Source organism: Odontesthes bonariensis, chromosome 24, assembly GCF_027942865.1.
Source record: "Odontesthes bonariensis isolate fOdoBon6 chromosome 24, fOdoBon6.hap1, whole genome shotgun sequence".
Lineage (NCBI taxonomy): Eukaryota > Metazoa > Chordata > Actinopteri > Atheriniformes > Atherinopsidae > Odontesthes > Odontesthes bonariensis.
Genome location: NC_134529.1, coordinates 9,887,461 through 9,905,227, shown reverse-complemented (window position 1 = coordinate 9,905,227; position 17,767 = coordinate 9,887,461). Strand labels below are relative to the sequence as shown.

The following is a 17,767-nucleotide window of genomic DNA, read 5'->3' as shown; positions in this document are numbered from 1 at the left end:
TACTTTAGATGAGCAATTGCATTTTTTCGGCCTTTATCTGACAATCTGGGTAAAGATAAGCAGAAAATGTGGGGAAGGAGAAGGGCCTGGTGCAGCTGTGGAGAATGATGAGGATGATTTCCCCTTCTGTCAAGATTTATCATAGCCAACGCAGAGAATAATGAAATATGTGAATGAAGATTTACAATATTAATGAAGCAACTTCATTCCACTTGTTGATCCATATCACCCAATAACACCTGGTGCAACATGGTTCCCATTTTAAAGGACTTTTCATAATCTCAATGGATTATTCCACGATTAACTATCCTGGGCATTGTATTCTGATTGTGTTAAAGGTGTTTGGTTTTTTTGGGTTTGCGTGAAGGATTTATGAGTAGTTAGTGTCTTACATAGACAGCACTCAACCTGGTCTTTTTGGAGAGCTAAACTACTAAACTAACACAGGGGAGCTAAGTTAACATCTGCTCGAGCAGGTTATAGCCAACACTGTATTAGATATCTATATGGCATCAGTTATTGATTTTTAGACTACATTTCTTTCAACTGAAGAAGGGAACACAGCTTTTTATCACAATATTGTGTTTTAAAGTGACTAAATAACCGTCTTCTGCAAAAGAAACGTGGTGTAAAACGTCTACAATTAAGCGATCGGGAACTGCTGTGAAATTTTTGAAGGTTTAAGTTGTGTCAAAGTGGCAAATATTCTCTCTTGCCCCTTTTGGCTCACCTACAAGATTCTCCAAATTAGGAGCTCTCCGTTAACGACTGCAGGGCAGACACTGACTACTGAGAAGCACTCCACACAACCCCATTCAAATAAATAAATAAATAAATAAACCCTATCGTGATAAATCCCGTTTGAGAAATCAAAGCTTTCTTTTGACATTTTTGCGTTACTGAAAAAAAAAGTGATCCGACACCTGAAACATTTGCTTAACTTTCTCTCAAGCCGAGTCGAGTTGCGTTGACCTTCGCAGCTCGCTCCACATAAACCCTGCAAAGATGCACGCAGCAAGTGTACACAGATTTGGAACGCTGTGTTTTGGATGACTGTTTATACATCTGGCAAGTTCAGCTTTGACTTCATTACAGCTCTGAAACAGCCTGGGTCTGCAGCTTCTTGTAGTGCACAATATACATAGTAGGTCAATGCACACACTTACACCGTCATGTCTGAAAGCGGGCTAGTATGCAAGCAAACTCACACACACACACACTGTGGCCCCTTGGCTATATAACCACTCTGCCTGCTTTCATTGTAATATATGTTTGTTTGCTGAATCTGTCCTAGCTAGCAGCACTAACCTGATGCAGCCAAGCATAGCCTGCACTGGACACACCCTCTGTCAGCGACAGTCAGCGAGCGGTGTGGCGCACTGCCAGAGGTACAGCGCAACCAATCTATACCTCTTGCAGAAAGTGAGGGAGTGGGGGTGGGTGTCTGGCAACAGTATATGACAGCGTTTGATAAAAAAGCAGAGGTCTGGAGGCAGGTCAGCACACCATTTAGTTATTTTGACAATTCTGATTCATTGTGCACCGGGACGAGGCACTAACCTGAGAGGAGCAGCGGGAGAAAAACGAGGGGGAAAAGGAAAACCTGGCAGGAAGCTTAGAACAAACAGAAGTGGTCTTTACTGCGGGAGATGGGAGGAGATAAGGCACATCAGCTCAGAGTCTGCTTTATTAGAATGCAAAGAGAAACCAGGGGGAGAAATGCAGAGAATGAGAGGGGAAGGCCAGCATGGAGACACATAGCTGCAGATAAAGAAAGTCATAGAATAACAGCTTTTGACTTATTGCAGAGAGGTAGGATGTCTAATGACAAAATCCTGAGTGCGGATTATTGTTGGTATCTGAAAACACACAATTTCTGGAGAGTGGTATGAGGAATGAAACTGCCATCTGTGAGGGGAGTTTGAGATTCAACAGAGAGAAAGTAAGGCCTCTGTTTTAATTAACAGTCCAATTATCAAGCAGCTAATGGCTTGGTATATATAATGGGTTAATAACTCAGGAGGCATGATCAATCATCTGATTGTCACTTTGTAAAGCTGGAGAAAGTTCCAAATTAGCCACATGTGCAGAATGCAGTGTAGGAGACTGTGTGTGTGTGTGTGTGTGTGTGTGTGTGTGTGTGTGTACTGTTGTATTGGTGATAAGCGTAGAGGAGCAGCCATTCCTTAGACAAGTTTTACATTGATTGTTGTGTGGGGAAAGCAAATGGACCAATCAGCTCTAATATAAACCATATTTCCTCAAATAAAAACTGGTATTCAGTTAAAAGTCGGACCTCTTATCATTAGCAAGCAGAGCTGACATGAACAGATAAAGGCAGCCCTCCAATAGGTAGAAGATGAGATGGAAAAATACCGGTATAATGTGAACACTTAAGAGTAATAACTTCTGTTTTTACCATTATTATCTGGTCAATTCAGAGAAATAATCATGCTGTTTTTAACATTTTGTGTACTGGATTAAGCATTTGTAGGAGTGACATACGCACATAAAACGGTTTCTGTTCATTTAATTCAGAAATGATAGTAATTTGACATGGTACAGGAAAAGTGAAGTGTGTAGTCAAAGCTTGTCAACCTGGTAGATTGTTAGCCCGTTCAAAATTTCCACTTTGAACTTCCTCTAGGCAAATTCCTGAGGGGGGAAATCTTACGACAGCAGCGTTTTGCCTACCTATCATGATTACGAGATTCCATTCTGAAAGAATGGTTCAGATTGATTCACATAAGAGCGCACCGGTACTATTAACAAGTGTTTATGTGCACCATTCTACAATGGCAATAAAATAAGCAACTGGGGAAGAATATGACAAGTAAAACTGATGAGAATGAGCATTTGAAATAAAGGCCTTGCTCCTGATGCAGGCCTGTTACCCTAAGCAGATTAAGTAAATAAAGGCCTCTGCTTCTATTTGAGGAAGGACAGTACATATGAGTGTTTGCTGTCAGTGACCTGATGATCCTGACGTTTGGCAGTCAGTCTTTCTGAGTGTTCTGTCAAGTGCTTAAGATTGTAAAGAAAAAGACCAAATTCTTTACAGTGGAGACAAAAAACAAGGCGACTGAGCAGAGGTTATTCGGTCTCACAGGTTTTAAAGCTAAAAGCAAGTCGAATCCCATACATTTCAAAATAAGTTAATTCAATCGGAAGTATTCAAAACATGCGTGTGTGTGTATGTGTGTGTGTGGGCATGAGCTCAATGAGGCAGAAACAGTGCCAGTAGCCTTTGAGGAAGGAGCATGTGTCCGGCATCCACCACTGTTGTGGTGGGTCACAGATGTCACCTGCTCCAGCAGTCTGCCTCACACCGCTCGCCCTCCCCCACCACTCACCCGCTTGTAAACAGCTCTTCACTGAAGGTGAAAACAAGAGACCTGAAGTTTTGACAGCTATATAGATTTTATCATATTCAAACGTGGGTCACAGAGTGATCACAAGAGTTCACGACTGTCTCTCAAATTAAACAAGAGAAAGGCTATCTGGAGCTATGGGCTATGCTATGTTGCCATGACCCTGCCAAGGACTGACAGTCCAACCTACACTGAATTAAGCACAGCTGGCTGGTGGTCTTATAACATGAATTATAAGAGCAGAAAAAAGCCTGGCAAAGGATAACACACTCCGATAATGTCAGCCACAGGAAGAAGTGTGAAACCACTATCCTATAATATAAATGGGACAAAGAAGTGAGTGTGTGTGTTTGTATCTGAGAGCATAAAGGCTCCGCTAATCGTTCAAAAGAGCTCCCTTGCAATGGTGTGGTCATCTTTTGGAGAGGGCCTGAAATTCCTTTTGCACGCCTCACCACTTGTTTGCTCAAGACGCTGAGAACGCTTTACCACAGGAATCCTCCATGGAGATTGTTGATGTGCACTGTGCTCTCCCTCACACACACTCAATGTGCCCACCCACACATCACTGACATTTCTTTTTGGAGAGTATTTAAATTACCACGCATATTAGTGAAGCGCTGCGATGACTGCTTTTTATTATTCTCCTTAATCTCGTGTGCTTTCGGGGTCAGCGGCTGCCCCCGCTCCTCCCTTTGCCTTTACTTTCTCCTTCACTCCCCTGCCTCTGTGCTCTGCAGCCCCCTCCCTCTGCCGGCAGGGAGAGACGAGTGGTTACACCCTGTGTCTCAGGGGAACCCCTCCTGCTCCGCTCTGCAGCAATAGATTAGGACAGGACAGCCACGCACACTCCTGTCACACGCCTGCCTCCTCTTCCCTCATGTGCCACCAACTAACCACCTGCTACCAATTGTGACTCGCTTCTCATAACACGCGCGAGCACAGGTCTACATGCCATGTTGAAGCTAAATTGTCAGGATTTTTACTACTAATCTGGAGCATATGCTTCTGTTTTTATGTTAGACTTGGGTGTCAATTAGTCCGAGCATCAGTTTGCTTTAAACAACGTCTGAGATGCCCCGTTGCACATTTTAAGAGCACCACATCCAACATTTTTGTAACCTGAAACTCTGACTAGCACGTCCACTCCATTCGAACGTGAGGGTTCTTATACATCAAGCCGACATGAAGAACCAGAGGTGGCAAACACAAGCACACTTCAACACAACCGAGATGACTTCAAACTGCCGGTTAGTATAGTTTGAAGAAAACAAATGCTGTTCTCTTTTTCTGATACACTCATTCTCTACGTTGAACTGTTAGAATGAGCTCTCTCTAACCTTCAGACTAGGAAAAAAAAAAAATCACAGACAACGGTGTATTACACACCAAAAATAAAAGAGAGACGCATATTCACCGAAGGTCCAGCCGAATGGATGATTGTCGGCTTGGTGTAGCGGGGCTGTAAAAGTAGGCACTTCTCCCTTTGTTCTTCTCTGCATCAGTAGTTACATTCCCTTATTTGAGTACAGCCGAGTAATCCATCTTACGGTACTTCAATCATGGAAGCAACGCATCATCCCGCTCCCATACTCAATTCATTTCAACAGGGAGCATTTCAAAAAGAAATGCTTTCGAGGAAAATCTTTCTGTACAAAAATAAATAAATAAATATGGCAGATTAATTTTAAAACCAGCATTAAAGGTATCTTGCACAGAGATCACTTATACAGCAGCAGTGTGTATGGAGTTGGCACATGTTTTTGCCTTTCTTATGCTATAAAATGTATCTGTGTTAGCAGCAATTTTAGTTAAGTTGAGTCGAGGGTAAACGCCTATAGTCTGGCTTTCAGTGAACGTGAGTAGTTAAGAGTAGTTTTGGAATGCCAAAGTTTAGGCAGCGTCCAAAATACTTACAAAGCTTATATTCCTGTAAGAAACAACCAAGGACACAATAAGAGGTCAGACAAGTTCAAAGGCAGTGGCATAAGCGCACAGTGGGCGCGAGTGCCTCTAATCCCAGTTGAGACAAGCTCGGCAGGCTACCGACACAAAGGAGCTCTGTCCAGTGTTAGTGGAATTAAAGCAAAGCCTCCTCTCTGTTGTTATGCTAATCCACAAGACAATGATTATCTGCAGGGCAATGTTGCCCTGGTGATAAACATAGCTCAAGAGTGCCTCAATTAGGACGCCAATTGCCAGAGGAGAGCAAAGACCGAGTGGAGCGGATGATGCGGCTATGACTGCGAAAGACACATAGGCATTTTGTTATTTCTATCAGTCGTGTGGATGGATCAGCTTTTAAACAGAGGGGTGAGCTTAGAGATGAAGACGGGCCCTTTCCATTATGTAAAGACACTCATTTTGACTAGAAGTTCAATAATACATATGTAATTAGCTCTAAAGAATAGATTACAGCTATAGGTAGCAGAATGGTTCTCAATAACGTGATCTGTTTATGTGAAATAATGATGAGTAAGTGTGCTATAAGGGTTGGGCCCTGCCTCATTGATCCTCCAATGTGAAAGCTCAGCAATTCAGGTAGTTGCACTGTTTTAGTTTTCCGTTTAAACATCAAAAGTTTTAAGACAACCATAACAGTGGATTCTATCCATCATTTGCTGCTCAAATCAAAGTGAGGAGGAAAAGCTCTCGCTGGGTGCTTAAAGCTCCGCTGAGTTGACGTGCCAACTTCAATTCTTTGCACTTGTCGCACGATCAAAGAAAAGTAAAAAAAAAAAAGGAGAAAAAAAACAGGCAAGGAGAGTCTGTTTTCTTGAGCAGCTTGTCACACAGCTATTTCACAGACACATACTTGAAAACTCGGTAGCGTGGCTGGCATCACACGAGTGTCTCTTCGATGCTCGTCAGTCCTCGCCCTGAGCAGCCGACACAAACAGAAAACATCCCACTGGTTCGGACTAGCTCCACGCTGTCGTTCCAGTCCTCTCTCACACTTTCCTGCTGTTTGTGTGAATGAGATTTTATCGTGTTTTGGAATGTGGTCAGTCACTTGCTCTTGCTCTTCTTCCTATTTTCCCTTCATCTGTCCTACGTCAACAGAATAATAGGGCTTGGACTTCTATTAGGGGCTCAACAAGCTTGCACAGGCAATAAAAAGTGCTGATGTGGTAAAGCAGAGGTGGCCTCTGTACCTGGCTGAAAACTAAGCCAGGGGTATTTGTGGTGGATCACCATGTCTTGCAGGGTTTACAAACCTGAAAGAGCAAAATGCTACTGCAACAAGGCTAGTTAATCAAATGTCTTCCTTGAAGATCAGCAGAAATATCAATAATAAAGAGTGAGAACCAGAACAAGGAAAACAATAGATGAGAGAGAGAAATAAACTAAGTATGCGGGAGTGTTTTTTTCTGTGTGGAGTTCACATGTTCTCCCAGTGAATGCGTGGGTTCTCTCCGGGTACTCCGGCTTCCTCCCACCATCCAAAAACACGCATGGTAGGTTGATTGGTGACTCTAAATTGTCCCTCGGAGCGACTGTGAGTGTGCACGGTTGTTTGTCCTGTTTGCTTCTGTGTGGCCCTGTGATGGACTGGTGACCTGTCCAGGTTGTACCCCGCCTCTCGTCCAATGGCAGCTGGGATAGGCTCCAGCCTCCAATGGCTGGATGTTGGTTTGCTCTTTTCTATGGAGGGCATTTGGGCAGGTAAAAAGTGCTTCCACCACACTACTCATACTGGTGAAATAAATTACACACAACATCTGACTGATGCTTCAGAGACACCAGTCAGTAGCTCTATGCAGAAAGAGATTATATCGAGTATGTGAATGATTTAAGTTGTGTCAGTGTAATAAAGACCAACTCATTTTCACGCTTACACAGTGTACTCAGCAGCATTGCACAGGAAGCAGTTCGTTTCTTAATCATTCATTTTGCAGTTCCAGTTCTGCAAAGTGTGAGACTGCAGGAAAATGGCAGAAACACGAGGACGACATGTGAAAAAGATAACTTCTACCAAATGTAGCGCTCAATTCACCCTCGACATTATGCATTCTGTTTAAACAAGAACGCATCGACTTTTTCACTTCTGCAATTATTTATTTTTGGAGTGATGTGGAAAACTGCTGGCAGCCAGTGTTTTCTGCTTAGTCCTAGGAGTAATACATGTTTATTTTCACAAAAATATAATGTACATTACTCAAACAAGGCAGCACTAAAACCTACAACCGACTCCCTTTGTACTGACGATGCACCAACAGAGAAAAAACAAAAACAAAAAAATGCAACGTCTATGACCACAGCCTGCAACATTAGCATTATGAGGTCATTTTTATGATTTAATCAATAACTTAAACATTGGCAATGAGACTTTTCCGGCCAACAGAACTTCTTAATACCCAGAAATACCATTAAGAAACAAGGGATCCAACATCACAGAGAGGTTCAATAAGAGAGATTCCAACTTCATTCTAAAGAAAGAGCTCCTGGAAATGTTTCAAGCTACATCTACAAAGTTAATATCACCTGAAATTCATTCTGCAAATGCACCCAATCACAATAAATGTCAAAATATGCTGATGTGATCTTTTTGTCTCCATTTTTCAGATCAAGTAGCTCTGCTATTCAGTTATTGGGTGATAAAATTGCATAAAAGTATAAATTGCTCTCAGCTCACTGAGAGGAGAACAGTGTAATTTGTTACACGACACCTCTGTGGTCCTTGAGTTGCAGAATGAACGTACAGATTAATCACAATCCGAAGTTTCTGCACTCAACTGGGGATAATCAAAAACAGCAGAATTGTTTGTCAAAGCTGGCTAAATTAGCTGCATTGAGTCGTGTGAACAATGACCCAAAGAGTGCGTGGGACCACCCAGAGCTCTCACGAGATAATTACCTCTGCCTATCAGACAGGTAGTTGTGAAACTTGAGTAAATGGTTTGTGAATTCAGAAAAAAAAAAGGAAGAAATGTTGTATTATTTTCTTGCTGAAAAAACAAAAACAAAACAAAACCTTTTGGTTAACAGTTTTCTACCAGGGAAATGTGTGTGCACCTTTCACTATTTCATCTCCAAGGAAACAGGAGTTGCTCACTTGTTGAACATCAAAGAGAAGAAATTGTTTCCATGATAACATGCATAAAAATAAACTTGATTATGGGCTATTTAGATCTGTAATACAAAACCTGAAACATTAGGATTAAGGATTTATTTCAGTCATGCACACAAATGTTGGTCATTACAGATTCACACACTTTTAACAGTCATCTGTCCAACATTCTTCTCTTCCTCTGTATTACCACGTGAATCCTTTGCTGTTATCCTCAGATAAATCCCCCTCAGTCCAACTGTATTGTTGTGAGAAAACAACTAAAAAAATAATCCACTCAAAAGCCCCTTTCACACTGCCGAATAACCCGCGTTTAATTCGCGAATTTAGCGTGTCCGCTGTTGTGTTCACACTGCCGACCCGGGCTGCCGCGTCAACTCGACTCGCCTTTCGACCCGCGTCGGACCCTAGTCTTTTTGCCAAGCCGAGTTTGATGTGAACACAATCGACGCGGGTCGGTCGTGGGCGTGACGTGAGGAGTTTAAAAGACAGAATGGACAGCTGATTCAGAACAACAGCGACAGGTGAGGACAAGTTTTACTCTGTTTTAGCCTACATCAAGTTGGAGACATTTTTTAATATGGCCAACTGGGGAGACAAAGAGGTCCGCGAGCTCCTCAGCCCCCGAGCAGAGGACGTTATTTTCCGCCACATTTCGGGGACGGTGAAAGATGGACCTCTGCTGGAAGGGCTGGCGAGAAAGATGGGAGAGCGCGGTTTCCCACGCAGCAAGACGCACCGTAAAGTAACATCTCCATGAACTGCATTGCAAAAATGAGTTCTCAAGGTGTCCCGCCATCGTTTGTTTGAAAAATTTGATGCAGACAGGTGTATTTCACCCTACCTCCGACGCATGGCTTGTGCCTACGTCATTGTACACGCCCAGCATTTTCTGTGTTTCGTGTGACGCTCTGCCACTGGGCAACTCCCCCTGAACTCGGCTTCAGGCGACACGGGTCACCCTGACACGCCAAGCGTTCACATTGCTCGACGCGGGTCGAAGGTGCAATTTGGACCCGCTAAGATAGCGGGTCGCAGTGTGAAAGGGGCTTTAGATACTCCCACACTGTTGAAAATCATTAATATATGATGAACAATGCATTGCAGAAGTGATTTTTGTAATTACTGTTTGTTGTTCCCACTTTCCTTCAGCTTTCTCCATCTAATTGGACTTCAGTTAGTGATTTCCTATATTTCCCAGAGTGCTTTTCAACAACCCCCAGAGAAAAGGGATCCATCAAGCTGAATGAGTGAGGATGTTTTATTCAGTTGTTGTTGATAAAACACAGTAAGCACATCAGATCTTCATGGACTTAAGTAAGAGCACAAAATGTCTTATAGATTCGCTGCATTCTGGTTTTAGAGCAAACTAAATAGCCTGGTTCACAATGGATCTTTTTTTCTTTTTAACCAGTCATCATTTCTGTGTGTCTTAGGGTGTTCAAATAAAAGGCCTTTTTGATTCGGAGGAGCTGAAACTTGAACTTTATAATTGGGGGTAGGGAAAAAGAGCAAAGATTTGACAAGCCAACCTCCTCGGTTGGTCAGTTTGTTGGACAGTGGAATACTTTGTATGAGGAAATGTTTCTCTGTATTTTCTTACAGAAAGTGCTTGCATCAGCAGTGCCTGGATACAGATTTTGCTGTTTACTCGCAGTGGGACTGCTGTCTGATTGCAACCCTGCTGTCTTCCTGAACACCACGCTGTGCCAGGTGACAGGACTCCTACGACGGAAATCCAATCAGGCCAATCCTCTACGATCCCTCGCAATCCTCTCAGCTGCCGCCCAACAAACACCATCAGTAACACACACTGCAAGTGCCACATGCGCTTACAATGAACTCCGTGATAGATATGGAGACAGACACGTGCACATTAACCACCTCACCTCTTGTGAACTTGGCATTGAGGGGTGAGGAGGGGGTCGGGGGTGTGGGGGGCTTAGTGCTAAACAAAACACTGGATCACTTCCAGCTCCTGTGGCAACACAGTGCAGCTGACCTCACATTATGTTCTCTCAGTGGAGGTCATAGAGATGAATGAACCCCTTGAGGATCAATAGTGGAACACCAATAATCCACAAACACCCACGGCCCCACCAAAGCAAACAAACCCTCCCAGAAGTAGGACTGGAATGAGTGACACAAACAGCCCCCTGCCTGTGAGCAAGATAATGCACACCTTTCATCATCATCCAGGTCCCCCTTTCCAGGAGCCTGTGGTTGAACCCTCTCTGGACCCGTGGCGAGGTCACACACAGGACACTCGTTACTGCCTAGGATCTGATACCTCTGGCTAAATGGAGGGCATTCAGCATGTGTGGGTAGAGGCTGAGTGGCTGCTGGGCCCTGTTTTGGCCCCGTGTTGAAAACAGAATAATATCAGCCCTCACCCCATGTAGAGGCAGGCTTGTCATACAACCTTTTTACCCGAGTGTGGGAAATGCACCCATTCTGTCAGATGAGCTCATAGTCGTGTTCTTTCCTGTTCCCATGTGTGTGTCTTTGTGGGACTGTGCATTCTGTGTTCTATTCCCAGCATGAGTTTGGGCAACTGTCACTGTGATCCTAATGTCCAGCATTTGTTCTCTGGCCCTCTTTTTATGTTTTAAAGTGGGAAGAGAGGGGATGATGCGGCTGATCTGAGTGCTTGTGCCTCAAGCTGCACAGCTATCTCAATTACTATCACTCTCATATCTCCTAATTTTCCCTCCACACCCATCTGCTTCTTCTTAACTCCACACCTTTGACCCATGTATCCATGGATGCCACTAGTGTGGGTTGCACTTTAAGGAGGATCAGATTCTGGAAAGAGCTCTCGGATACCAAAGTAGATTCAGACGCTGCTTTAAGTTAGACGCTGCAGGATGCCACTGCCTAAGACTCAGACAGCACAGTATCTAGTCAGGCAGCTGAGAATTTTTAGCAGCATCTCTCAATCCCACCAGCCCTCCAAGCTTGCTCTGATCCTGGCCTGAGCTGTGGACTCTGAGGGGCTAAAAGGCTCTTTGATGGACGGTGGGTACTAAGCATTGGGGGATTTTGTGGCTATGTGGGAGGTTTTGGGTCTCCGTTTGCATCCCACAGTAAATCCCTGAGTAACTTCTGATGAGCTAAAGATTCTCACTGTGTGTCACACCCCCATGAGTTCAGTTCTTCGTGCAGACAAGGTGCTAAACAACTTTAATTCTCTTTGTTGCAGTTCTCTGCAGCCACAGAAAAACAAAAGTAGAATAAATAAATATACTAAATATATATAGATTGATACAGACATTAATGCAAAGCCACACAGGAGATTGTGTAACAACAGGGAGTTAAGTGCCTCCTACTGAAAAGCAGAGAAAAAGGGAAAGAAGAATCTGTCTAAGCGCTGCCTGTGGATGGGTACATACCTATTTCGGGACAGCACAAATGAGCCAAGTCACGTAGTTCCCAACTTTCCAACTCAGGCTGCAGTGGCAGTAGGCCTTTTCACAAAACCTTCAAATGCAAATGATGCAAATTCATTGTGCACTGGTGTCATCATGTGTGAAAAAACAAAGGTGGCATGTAGTAGTGGCAGGTAGTAACGGAAAATGGACTATGTGCCTAAGAGCAAGCTGGCATCATGGAACGCACTGCTTGACCCCAAGATGCAGTCATCATTCAGCTAATTCCTTGATACAAGCTTGACGAGAGTAAGCACACACTGATGTAGGGCCGAGCTTCCTCCTCCTGGCATGTGCGACTTTTTGCCTTTTTTGCAGAAAGAAATACGATGTCTGTTGTGCGAAGCTTCTATTGTGCCAGTCTTTCTATTCAGAACTCCTCTTGCCCCATCTTGTCTTTACACATTGTACTGAGTGAGACAGGTAGACAAGCACCGAGACATTTAGACAGGCAGACAACAGAACAGCGCTTCTGGGACATTTCTTTTTCTCCCGCTGGAGAATGCTATCTGCCTGGATCAAGCTAGCCTGCTCAAGCTGAGCTTCAGCAGCCTCTTGGGCCGGTCCACTATTCTCCATGGAAACCTGCCTCACATTCACCCTGTGATTGGCTCCCACAATCACTAGACAGACACTCTGTCTTACAATACAGATAATAACGGCCCTCTGGCAGGATGACAGCAGGATAAGAGTGATGCAGAAAGGTTCTTTTCCTATAGATAATGCCCTTTAGAAGGGCTGCATTCTGCACATATCTACACGATGCTGCACGCATAAGATGCAGATGGTTCTTTCAACATTCCCCATCCCTAAAGGACCAGAAGTTATATATCTCATGGTTCATAAAAAATTCCACATCTCTTTAGTGGTGTTATCAAAAGCCTGTAGTGTGGAGGAGAAAGAAAACAAAAGCCACACACTGGTCTTGCATGAAAAATAAGAACCAAATGCCAACACTTATCATACAGAGCAGTGTTAATTTCGTCAGCTTTTTTTTAATTTAGTTTTAGTCTTAGTCACAATGTCGAAAATCAATTTTAGTCTTAGTCATATTTAGTCATTGCCTTCCCAATTTAGTCTTAGTCTGTTGTGTTAGTCACAATGTCGAAAATCAATTTTAGTCTTCGTCAAATTTTAGTCATTTTAGTCAACACTGTACATAATAGAACTTCTCCACACACTGCTTCTCTTTTTAACATATATCACACTGTACAGAATAAAACTTCTCCACACACTGCTTCTCTTTTTCTCTATTTTATTTATATAACACTGTGCAGAATAGAACTTCTCATCTTGGCCACCACCGGCATCGGCGGCATGATCAATCATTATCATGCAGGTTGTTTTGTTGTCCTTCGCGTTATAAACGAAATGGCTCCATACATCCAGGCGTTGTTTTCGCCCAGCTCCAACAAACCGTATACCGGTATCTGAGCCTGACGCCATGACTGGACTGCAAAGTTGAACTAGCTATGGTTAAGTTATAGCTTGCTATCGGCTACGTTACTTGACTGATTGAGCCGCGCGAGGCACTGTGGGACAGGCGCCGTGCAGGGACAAACAGGGCAACAGCGCGTAATCTTCTGAAGTTCAAGAAACATTTATATTAACAATTACAAATTAATTATAAACAATTACATTTTTTAATGTCCATTCGTCCATGGCTTGTAAATTTCGTCTTGTCTTAGTCTCGTTAACGAAAATCATTTTTTATTCTCGTCATATTTTTATTTTCTGGAAGCAATTTTGTGCGTCATCGTCTCGTCATTGTCACGGGAAAAAGGGGCGTTAACGAAATATTTTCGTCATCGTCCTGGTTGACGAAATTAACACTGATACAGAGACTGCTCATTGGACTATTCATGAAGCAGTTATTCTTCATATTTTTTGTGTTGAAAGATACAGTCTTTTATAGGAAGACATTAGGACACCTCCTGGTATCCATAAATATATATTTTCATACTTTCCCTTCCTCCAAAAAGAAACAACAATGGTAAAAGCTTCTTTTCCATGGCTTATACTCTATTTAGAGTTCATTGTCTGGGATTGGAATACCCTGCACAGAGATTAACAATACCAACAAAACAATGCTTCCAGATGAGCCTTCCTCTTTCGGTAACATTGTTACCAAGGCTTGCTACAAGCATTTCTGTGTCTTGTATAGTCTCTTCACCTCAGTGTTCTTTGTGCTTGTAGCAAGAGGCCCCAAAACTGGAAACATGTCTTCAAAATGTGTTGTTCGTTTCTTTTATAGCTCTATACAGTTTTTTTCCCCTCATTCGTCTGACACTTTTAGACAAATAAAAACAAAAAACTGGGATATATCTGGAACAACAAGGGGGAAAGGGGATGTATACACAGCACATGAAGCCAATATCAAGCATTATACACACACTGTACACTGAGCCAAAACACTGTGATGCTTGAAATTAGAATGGCTTTTCATGCAAACAGAGGCACTTGCTGTGCAGGTGACAGGCTGGTTTTGCAGACAGAGATGAAATGAAAAACAAATCCAACTGCTATTTTAAATAAAACTCTGCTTGGCAGTGGCTTGCTGCAATAAACCAAACACAGAAGCAGTGTTTGCCACACATGCCATACATTTCAAATACAGGTTAAAACTACTAAATGAGTCACCGTCCGTTTTTGCTCACCGCTCCGCATCTAACGTCTTTGGCAGAGCGACGTTAATATGTTTAATGAACTCATTAGTCAAAAATGAAGACAGGCAGTGGCGTGAGGCATGGAAGGTGGAGGCAAAAAAAAAGGGCAGAGAGAGAGGTAGGGAAATGATAGAAATTGATCAGCTAGAATGAATAGAATGAACATTCTGCTGAATTACAGACACAGTATCATGTGTTTGAGGAAGTACATGGCGGGCCATTGTGCCATTTTTACAATGCAATCAGCCAGACGAACCTGCCATGTAAATTTCAAGGGTCACTTGAAATTTACCGTTGGCTTTAACTGCTTCATCTAAAATTCCACAGCCTTGAATGAACTACTCCAGTGTAAATATTTGCACTGGGCTGACATGACTGAGTCCACTCATGGCTGTGTTCAGTCCAAAAATGACAAAGGTCTGATGAAAGAAAACTGTTACCAGTGACCGAGTCACTTTGCTTCATGTCAAATAATTGGCCCCTGACAGTTTTAAGCAGTCCAAATTTAAACAGACGTCTATCTGGAGCGGCAGAGTCGCTGCAACTGGAATTCAGGACCCAGCTCCCCTGCCATGGCACAGACGGCTGTCAGCGCAATATATACGACTGTTTACTTATTCATGAACGGATTAGGGCTACTAACTCAATCAATCTGCTCTACCGGTTACCAAGGCATACTTTATAAGATAACATTAATGATGAATTAGTTGTCCATGGGTGTTGCGTTTCTGCATTGTGAGCAGCAACAACTGGGAGCACAACAAATATTGGCTGCAAATGGATCAAAACTCTGGGATAGCTGAGGCACTACGATAATAATCTATTGCCAGACGATATGCTGTCAAAGACATAAGAAAAAGGATCTGACATCCTAAAAAAAAATTTTTTTAATGGTCTCACACTATGCTCTTCCTTGACATGCTTTGATTTTAGCCTCCACACAATACTGCGTATTCATCACAAGCCAGTTTGGTGGCACTTCTACATGATGGAGAAGGCAAACATCTTCTAATGGGGGCCCCTACTGGGAGCTGAGCCTTAGACACAGATTCAGTCAGTTGAGTCCCATACAGTGCCTGGTCAAAAGTCCCAAACTGTATTGTGTTGTGGCACCACCTTTAGCTTCGATTATATCGTGCAATAGCCGTCACATCGTGTCAATAAGCTTACACAAAACCACAACATTAACTTCTGTGCAGAGCTGCGTTAAGTTTTCACCAAGATCTTGTGTCAAACTCGCTGCGTAAAGTTATCTCCACGTCTCAAACGATTCTCACAGTGGCTCAAGTCTGGACTCTGTGGGGACCAATCCCTGCGTGAGAAAATGATGTCTGTGCTCCTTGAGCCACTCTTTTACAATGTGAGCCTGATGAATCCTGGCATTGTCATATTGGAGTATGCCTGTGACATCAGGGAAGAAGAAGAAGAAGAAAAAAACTAATGGAAAAACCCGGTCATTCAGTATATTCAGGTAGACAGCTGACCTCGTTTGCAGGCACATAATATTGCTGAACCAAGATCTGTCTAGATTTGATGCTTTTCTTTTATTTTCTTTTTCTCCGTTTTTGGTCAGGCATTGTATAATGTCAATACCTGCATGTCATCATCAGCTTTGGAAAGGAAAGTGAGGAGAGGATGGCGAGGCGGAACACCCCACAGGCTCCCTCTCACTGCAATACCAAGTCGCTTCATTTAGTCATCACATTTGAGAGGCCTTATTACCACACTAACGACACCTTCATATACTAAAACACCAAAGTCACTCTTGGTTGTGGTGATTACTGCTGAGCCATTCCTGATAATGACAGCAGTGCAACGAGGCTGACACACTGGCAGCTGTGCTCGTAACAACGGAGACGATACAGGAAAATACACACATACTTAACAAACACTCCGAGAGTCATGTGCCTTTGTTTTCACTTCGAGTGTGCGTGAGGCTGCGGGTCAAATGCGTTTCACTCACACTTAACGGTATCAACTCACGGCGGACCAAACAGAAACCAACCCGCGCGTGGACCTGCAGCTAGCATATAGGCTACGCGCTTCTAGCTGTTGATGCCTTTAAGAAGGCTGTCAAATTCTCAAATAAACACTCGTTCACTCACCCCAGTTCAAGTAAGTGTAGTCTTCACTGAGGTTTCAGGGTAAATGAATGGGTCTTTACGAGGACGCACCATTTGTTTGGACCACGCTTTTCAAAATGAGCAACAAAGGAGGGACGAGAAGCTGTGTAAAGTAACGCACCAAGAGCAAAAAGCACCATCCCTCCGAAGAGAGGCGAACATGTCCGAGTGACGGCGCTGATATAACGGGACCAGACATTCCTAGCCGCGGTGACCGCTATTTGGTCAGACGCAGTCAACAGGCCGGGATGTGTCGGGGAGATCTACTGCCTCTTTTGCGTCTGTATTCCTGTCAAGCAAGCGCGGTTTTTCTCACCTACCTTGACGTGACACGCCGGCTTCCTGAGGCATCCGACCGGGGCTGCGGAGGCTGGGTCTGACGCAGCGGCGGCCGAGATTTGTTTTTTTCCTGAAAACTGAGGAGAAAGGCTGCAGCGGAAACAGGAACTGAAGGAGCTTGGATTTCTGAATACGGCAGACTGGTCTGCTCTGTGGGGATCTACTGAATGGCCGGTGTCAACACAAACCAAAGAGGAGGGAGAACCAAACATCCGGTTGCAAAATTTCAAAATAATCCGCCGAATAAGCTCGACTAAAACTGCAGTTGACTGTGAAAAGTGTTCAAAATCCGGCTTATGGTCATTGAAAAATCACCAAAATAGACAAATGACTGTGTTCTGAGTCTGAATTCCGAGTTAAACAAGTCATTTTCTTTCTCGAGTTGCTTCCAAAAGGCTAGAAAAAAACAGCTGTATTAACCTGAAATGTTACATAGGCCTACACGTGGAGCTAGAATTTCCTTACATCTTAAAAGTGAGATTTCCATTCCAGCTAATAATAAAAATGTCTGTAGTGATCTGCTTTAGAGTTTATTGGCCTGTCCTTACACATTTCCTTACACTTGTGCACACGAATTCTACTTTTGTTTTATTTGGAGATATTTTTACTGCAGTTTTTATCATAGCCTACTGTCATTCAGGTTGATCTTTTTCTTTTCTCCCATCACTAGTCTAGTGTACATATTGTGTGCAAATCATGTTTGTTCCTTCCTGTGTTGTGCAGAAGTTCATCAATGGGTTGTTTATTTTGAAGGCGCCGCAGTCTGATT

General features: G+C 43.3%; 1 protein-coding gene across 3 annotated transcripts in view; it reads right to left on the bottom strand.

Annotated features, from left to right (window-relative positions):
* The window catches only part of fut8b (fucosyltransferase 8b (alpha (1,6) fucosyltransferase)), an 85,458-nt gene extending 68,288 nt beyond the window's left edge, over positions 1 to 17,170 (bottom strand). The window contains exon 1 of one of the 3 annotated variants that reach the window (XM_075459444.1): positions 16,976 to 17,170. The gene's annotated coding sequence lies outside the window, so the exon portion shown is untranslated. Of the gene's footprint in view, positions 1 to 16,641; positions 16,662 to 16,975 lie in introns of those variants that run through there. The other 2 variants (XM_075459443.1, XM_075459446.1) reach the window with 2 other exon arrangements.
* Positions 17,171 to 17,767: the final 597 nt, after the last annotated feature.